This window comes from Idiotropiscis lumnitzeri, chromosome 2 (genome assembly GCF_059441095.1).
Source record: "Idiotropiscis lumnitzeri isolate Australia: NSW breed Sydney's pygmy pipehorse chromosome 2, RoL_Ilum_1.0, whole genome shotgun sequence".
In the NCBI taxonomy this organism is placed as follows: Eukaryota; Metazoa; Chordata; class Actinopteri; order Syngnathiformes; family Syngnathidae; genus Idiotropiscis; species Idiotropiscis lumnitzeri.
The window spans coordinates 36,598,858-36,606,948 of record NC_142392.1 but is presented as its reverse complement, the minus strand read 5'-3'; the positions used below and the strand labels follow the sequence as shown (position 1 = coordinate 36,606,948).

General features: G+C 40.9%; 1 long non-coding RNA gene across 1 annotated transcript; it reads left to right on the top strand.

Annotated features, from left to right (window-relative positions):
* The first annotated feature begins 392 nt into the window (after nucleotides 1–392).
* On the top strand, nucleotides 393–1,870 carry LOC148342444 (uncharacterized). Its single transcript, XR_015839730.1, has 3 exons — nucleotides 393–1,380; nucleotides 1,684–1,746; nucleotides 1,822–1,870. It is a non-coding gene; the product is annotated as an uncharacterized LOC148342444 (long non-coding RNA).
* Nucleotides 1,871–8,091: the final 6,221 nt, after the last annotated feature.

The following is an 8,091-nucleotide window of genomic DNA, read 5'->3' as shown; positions in this document are numbered from 1 at the left end:
TATCCGTTTTTTCAATGGTTACTGTAAAGTTTTGTCTTCTATCTGAAGAAGTCACGCAGGTCCAGTGATGCTGCAAGCTTGTGTCTCTTTAGTTATTGACTTGCATTCTCGTCTATGTGTGTACACACGAGTTCGTCACCTGCTGCGTTTGTGCCCGTTTGTGCTGTTAAAATTTTCGTTTGTGCTGCTTCGGTTCGAAAGATATTACACTTTGTTTTATTTCGAGTGTGACGTCACCCAGCCCCCCATTTTCATCCGATTGACTTGGGAATGGTGCCATTCGTTTGTGCTACGTTTGTGCCCGTTTGTGCTGTTAAAATTTTCGTTTGTGCTGCTCCGGTTCGAAAGATATTACACGTTTTAATTTCGAGTGGTGACGTCACGCAGCCCCCCATTTTCATCCGATTGACTTGGGAATGGTGCCATTCGTTTGTGCTACGTTTGTGCCCGTTTGTGCTGTTAAAATTTTCGTTTGTGCTGCTCCGGTTCGAAAGATATTACACGTTTTAATTCACGCGGTGACGTCACAAACAGGAACGCGCCAGCGTCAGTTTGTTTTGTTTTGCTGTCGAACAAGGAGCTCGGTATCGCGCTACCGCGTTCAGTCAATCACTTGAATCACTCGTATTTGTTATTAATTCCAGGTTATAAACTAGTTCCTGGAATGAACCGATGTTTTGTATGTTTTTGCGCATTTTACATTCTTCATGATCCTGGAAAGCAACTGTTGCCGGACGAACTTCAGGTAAACATGTCAAACTCACTGTTGTAGCTTTTTTGCTAGCATACAGTAATCTTAAAACCTTCCTGTTTTCACTGCTGTAAATTACTTTAAATTCGGTCTTATTTCTTTTAATAGTGTTGTTCTACTGCTCATTCATTTATTTCATCAGTAGTCATTAAAGCTATGTGATTATTTCTTAAAATTATAGTAGACGTGAGGCTGAAACATATCCGTTGAACTTTTTGAAATAAAAACAACTTAAAGACACCCCTCGATGAAGCATTCCCTCATTTGAGAACAACTGAATTAATATAAAAACAGTCCGTGTGTAATTGATGAGAGCCTGCAGAGAAACCTTGGGTGAAACGATAGCTTTATGTGTAAAGAAAACAGCAACAAACAAAACCCCAAACTATTTACATTTCAACAATTAAGCAATCACTGCTTTGTGAAGCTCTTTGTCTTTTCTGATGCTGCTTTCACTCTACTTTCCAGGTCATTGTGCATCTCCCAGTCAAAAGCAGCCCTCCTGCAATATGCCACATAATGTCCTAGAGAATCCTCTTCGAGATGATATGACTGCTCTAAAAGTAAACTGTCAGCATCAGACTTCTGGGAATTTCCAGCAGGGCAACTTCTGTTCAACTCATACCTAGGTCGGTGTCAATCCACTAAGCCTCTCCATTTCTCAACTTCAGTAGTATGAATACTGTAGCAACATCAGACTCATCACAGAGGTCAACATAATTTTTTAATATATTTTTTCCTCAGTATGAGAAGTAGTAGAGGCATCGTCAGGTCTTAAGACATGACCTACATCAGCTTTTTTGTTTTGCAGCAGAATTCCACGTTTCCCTCAATGAAGGCATGATGATGAGCAACGAAACGGTCAACACGATTGAGAAGGCTTTCATGCTTGAAAAGCCCATTTTTTATGTTTTTGAACTCTGCTTCAACAGCTGCCGAACTTGCAGTGATGCTGGTACTCCGGAAGAGAGGGACCATTACTCCTGTCCAGAGTGGTAAGTAACTTCCCAGTCTGATGATGTGGGGAATAATCTCAGGGAGGAAGTGGATGTTATCCCTGTCTCCCTCAGCCATGGCAAGTGACCTGATCTCTTCGCATAATTCAGTCACCCACTGTCGAGCATTAGTCTGGATCTGCTGCTGATGCTCCTCGACGGGTTCCTGTGCCTGAACCTCTGTGTCTGGCATGCTGATACAGTCTTCTTGTGCTATTTGTGTTTTCAGGTATTTCTTGCACTTTTCTGATGGGAGAGGGGTTCCAGAACTGTCATTACCTTCAGATTCATTAAGTGCCACAATAGTGATGGCACATAGAAGTTATTTTGCATGTTCCACACATTGTGACTTAAGTAGTTGTGCTAAATCTCAGAAAAAATCTTTTTACACAATGTCTTTTATTTTTCAGGCGGTCCCACTGGGAGATCATATTGTTGCAGTGTGCAACGTCTACCCTGACAAAACATGGCAGGTTTTCATGCTTAAAGCACTCATTGATGTCGGTCTTCAAATCGGGGTGAGCGGTAAAAGCTTTGGCCAGAGATCCAAGAATGGCAAGAGAAAAAGCACTCACTGCTTCTATTGGGGACGGACGGGGCACCTGCATGAATCAATTTTTTTCAGCCACTGTGTGATAGCACATACGCCATGCTTTTCTGACATCTGTACCAATGTCTTGTACACATAGTTGTTTGACTCCAGTAGTGACAGAAAAATGTGTCCAGTCCAATGTCTTTAATGCTACCACTGCGAGGTGCACTGTACATAAATACATAGATGTCCTCATTTGTGACGCAAACTTACATCTTTCTCTGCAGTGATGCACATTTCAGCAACCTTACACGCGCAAGGTCGACGATTGTGTCCATTTGGAGAAGCGGCTGGATGAATTCTAAATGACCTAAAATAATTTCTTATTGAAAAACAGTAGCAACACAATACAAGTTCTTAAGGCCCAAAACAGCACAATCGACAGACTAGTTCAACCAAAAAGCGGATGTTTTTACAGCAAAAATTAAAGTTAGAAAAGTTGTGGGGACTTGCTGGCTTATGCCACTAGAAATTGAAACAGGCATTATCAATAAAACTGAATTGTTATTCGCATTCCTGTCTTTATAGACTCATCACTAGTGGTCATGTCTGTCGAAGTAATTTTAATTGAAAAAAAAAAAAAAATCAGGCTTTGCTTTTTAATTGTATGCGGTTCAACAGAAAGAAGAAAACCAACTCATGAAACAGGCGTCGACAAAGATGTTGGTGCCCTTCCTTATTTTAATACTATATTTTGTTGCAAAACATGCTGGCAATCAGGACAAATTTTGGTAACTTTCACTGGACTTCTGCACCTGTCAGCAGGAAAACATCCCGATTTGAAGAGCTACATTAATGAGTGCTTTAAAGTCTTGCTTGGGAGTCAGCATGCAAACCTGCCGCCATGCTTTGTCAGGGTAGATGTTGCACAAAATGATCTGCCAATGGGACTGCCTGAAAAATAAAAGACATCGTGTTAAAGAGTTTTATGTGAGATCATTAGCACAACTACTCAAGTCACAATGTGTGGAACATTCAACAGAACTTCTATGTGCCATCACTATTGTGGCACTGAGTGAGTCCGAAGGTAATGACAGTTCTGGAACCCCTCTCCCATCAGAAAAGTGCAAGAAATACCTGACAACACAAATAGCACAAGAAGAATGAATCGGCATGCTCGATGAAGAGGTTCAGGCACAGGAACCCGTTGAGGAGCATCAACAGATCCACACTAATGCTCGACAGTGGGTGACTGAATTATGCGAAGAGATCAGGTCACTTGCCATGGCTGAGGGAGACAGAGATAACATCCACTTCCTCCCTGAGATTATTCCCCACATCATCAGACTGGGAAGTTACTTACCACTCTGGACAGGAGTAATGGTCCCTCTCTTCCGGAGCACCAGCATCACTGCAAGTTCGGCAGCTGTTGAAGCAGAGTTCAAAAACATAAAAAAATGGGCTTTTCAAGCATGAAAGCCTTCTCAATTGTGTTGACCGTTTCGTTGCTCATCATCATGCCTTCATTGAGGGAAACGTGGATTTCTGCTGCAAAACAAAAAAGCTGATGTAGGTCATGTCTTAAGACCTGACGATGCCTCTACTACTTCTCATACTGAGGAAAAAATATATTAAAAAATTATGTTGACCTCTGTGATGAGTCTGATGTTGCTACAGTATTCATACTACTGAAGTTGAGAAATGGAGAGGCTTAGTGGATTGACACCAACCTTGGTATGAGTTGAACAGAAGTTGCCCTGCTGGAAATTCCCAGAAGTCTGATGCTGACAGTTTACTTTTAGAGCAGTCATATCATCTCGAAGAGGATTCTCTAGGACATTATGTGGCATATTGCAGGAGGGCTGCTTTTGACTGGGAGATGCACAATGACCTGGAAAGTAGAGTGAAAGCAGCATCAGAAAAGACAAAGAGCTTCACAAAGCAGTGATTGCTTAATTGTTGAAATGTAAATAGTTTGGGGTTTTGTTTGTTGCTGTTTTCTTTACACATAAAGCTATCGTTTCACCCAAGGTTTCTCTGCAGGCTCTCATCAATTACACACGGACTGTTTTTATATTAATTCAGTTGTTCTCAAATGAGGGAATGCTTCATCGAGGGGTGTCTTTAAGTTGTTTTTATTTCAAAAAGTTCAACGGGTATGTTTCAGCCTCACGTCTACTATAATTTTAAGAAATAATCACATAGCTTTAATGACTACTGATGAAATAAATGAATGAGCAGTAGAACAACACTATTAAAAGAAATAAGACCGAATTTAAAGTAATTTACAGCAGTGAAAACAGGAAGGTTTTAAGATTACTGTATGCTAGCAAAAAAGCTACAACAGTGAGTGTGACATGTTTACCTGAAGTTCGTCCGGCAACAGTTGCTTTCCAGGATCATGAAGAATGTAAAATGCGCAAAAACATACAAAACATCGGTTCATTCCAGGAACTAGTTTATAACCTGGAATTAATAACAAATACGAGTGATTCAAGTGATTGACTGAACGCGGTAGCGCGATACCGAGCTCCTTGTTCGACAGCAAAACAAAACAAACTGACGCTGGCGCGTTCCTGTTTGTGACGTCACCGCGTGAATTAAAACGTGTAATATCTTTCGAACCGGAGCAGCACAAACGAAAATTTTAACAGCACAAACGGGCACAAACGTAGCACAAACGAATGGCACCATTCCCAAGTCAATCGGATGAAAATGGGGGGCTGGGTGACGTCACACTCGAAATAAAACAAAGTGTAATATCTTTCGAACCGAAGCAGCACAAACGAAAATTTTAACAGCACAAACGGGCACAAACGCAGCACAAACGAAACAAACTATTTCCACCTATTTTTGCAACAAATGGGGGGCCAACTTCACGCAGGTTGCTCTGGGTCTCCTCTAGTTTGTTGTTGCACATCGCTTTCGTCATATGACACGATTTTGATGAAAAAAAGTGTCACTTAGGTCATCACTATCATCTGTGTCTTCCTGCACAGTGTGCACTTTCTTCTTGGTGTTGCACATCTTAGCATAGTGATTTTGCTCTTTACACTTAGCACATGTTCTCCCAAATGCAGGACACCGTTTTGGCTCGTGCATTTCTCCACACTTTTTACAACTGAATGGAGCTTGATCATTTTCATTGTTTTTGGTCTTTTTCTTGAATCGCAGTTTACCTTTCCTCGTCACTGCCTTTGCCTCTGTTTTTTCATAAGATGCCGCTGCTTGGAAAGTTAGCACGTGCTGCTTTGCTAGCTCGTTAGCTTGGCAAGGCTTTCCTTATTATTGAGTTTTTCAGATCACCAAAGTTACAAGACCTAGCTTTAATTTTGAGATCGTTGAAGAAATTGTCAAAGGACTCACCGGGCTGTTAGAGTCTTGAACGAAACACGTATCTCTCATAGTTTTGTTTTTCTTAGCTAGACAGTGTTCATCAGATTTTTGTAGGACCTTTTCAAACTTGTCTTTATCTTCGGGTTCATCATAAACAAAGGTGATGAATACCTCAATGGCCTCGTCTCCGGCATTGGTTCGCAAAAGGGCTATTTTTCTTTCGTCCGCTCTGTTACCGACTCCCTCGGCGGCAAGGTAGAGCAGGAATTGTTGCTTGAAAGCCCGCCAACTCTCGTCCACATTTCCCATCTTTTTCAGCGCTTCTGGTGGCCTTACGGAGTCCATCTCGCGTCAGTCCTTTTCTTGACCCGCGACCTGGTACCATGTAATGTTCTGTCTTCTAAGAAGTCACGCAGGTAATGTGATGCTTCAAGCTTGTGTGTCTTTATTTACTGACTTGCATTCTCGTCGATGTGCATACACACTTGTTCGTCTGGTAACTAAACACACATCAGGCAATACTGCCAACTACTGACTAATGATATAACTGCTATCATTACAGTTACTATACGTTTGACATCGAACCACTTCGTCGTGATGACGTCAGACATTTCCGTGTTCCTTTTATTTTATGTTTAGATACGTAATGGTTGCAATACAACATTTCTGTTCATAGCTGCTGCTCGTGCGTACATCGAAAAAATTCATTTTCGCGATTAGCGCGCTTAGCACCTCCTCGCCTCCTCGCTTAGCACGCTACTTGTTAGTGGAGTCGTTTATTTTCCATCACGTAGCTTGTTGCTGCTGCTGTGTATGGACTTACATATAGTTCAGACAAAGTCCGTTTTGCTGCGGCGCAAGATAGCATAGCGCAGGGCGTTTAAGTAGCGGAAAGAAATCCCCTCCGGGACAACGAGCGACAGGGCGACAATCTTTTATATGTTAACATTTCAAATCCATGTGACCATGAGCGCACGTCCAGCACAAACATTAACCTGGCTGTGCTGAACGTGCGCTCCCTTTTAAACAAAACTTTTATCATAAACGACCTGATTTTAGACAACAACCTTGAAGGTATTCTTTTATCTGAGACATGGCTCGGTACAGATGCTCCAGTTGCTCTCACCGAGGCTTGCCCACCAAATTTTAATTTTTTATTTTCGACCAGAGACTGTAAAAGAGGAGGCGGGACTGTGTCAATTATAAAAACTTAAACTCTTATTTCAAAGGAAACTATTTTTAACAGGTATTTATCTATTCTCTGTGTCACACTTTATCTACCTCCTCATCACTCTACTTCTTTTATGAGTGAGTTTTCAGAGTTCTTATCGATTTTACATTCCACTTATAACAGAATTTTAATAACTGGCGATTTTAATGTGCACGTTGACAATATCTCGGACTCACTGTCCAGAGAATTTTTAAACCTTTTTAACTATTTTGAATTTAAACAGCATGTCACACAGCCAACTCACAATAGAGGACACACCCTGGACCTGGTCATAACCTACGGACTGTCCGTTGGTGTGTCCTCTGTTGTTGACCTGGCTGTGTCAGACCATTACTGTGTATATTTTAACATCGCCAGTTTTAATCAAGAAGCAGCCCCGGTGAGAATAGTGAGAAAACGCTACCTAACTTCTGAGGTGGCTGCAAATTTTATTGAGATTTTAAAGAGCACTCCTGCTGACATTTTACCTGCACCTTGTGATTTTATTGTTGATAATTTTAACAGGGTTTTAAAATCAACATTAGACTCAGTTGCTCCACTTTTAACAAAAAACATAAAAATCAAGACTATACCCCCGTGGAGAAATGATTTAACTAAGGAATCAAAAAGAAAATGCAGGAGTGCAAAAGGAGGTGGAGAAAGAGCAACCTTACAGTTCATTACCAAATATGTCAACAACTCAAATCCTACAATAAAACAGTCAAACTGGCAAGAATGTCTTACTTCTCAAATCTCATCACAATTAGTAAAAACAACCCTAGGTATCTCTTCTCCACCTTCGATCTTTTAACCAGCTCTGATATTAAAAAGTCCTCACAGACAGGGACAGACGCTTTCTGTGAGGAATTTTGCAGACCACTTCAGAAGTAAAATCGATGACATAAGATCCAGTCTTTTAGCTCATCAAAATGTAACTTCTATTAACGCTGGACAGTCATTTTTACCAGAGGAAACACTGGAAAGTTTTGCCCTGGTTGATGCAAGGACACTTGGTCGAGTTTTCTCCCAGTCTTTTAGATCCAATTCCCACATCACTTTTAAAAGCTTTTTATGGATTTTTTTGAGGAACAGATTTTAAATATAGTCAATTGCTCTCTTCAGACGGCGGTGGTGAAGCCCCTTCTGAAGAAGAGCAATTCAGAGCCCAGTGTTTTAAATAATTACAGACCTGTATCCAACTTACCGTTTTGAAGTAAGATTTTAGAAAAAAATGTTTTTCTACAGTTATATTATTTTTTTAAATACA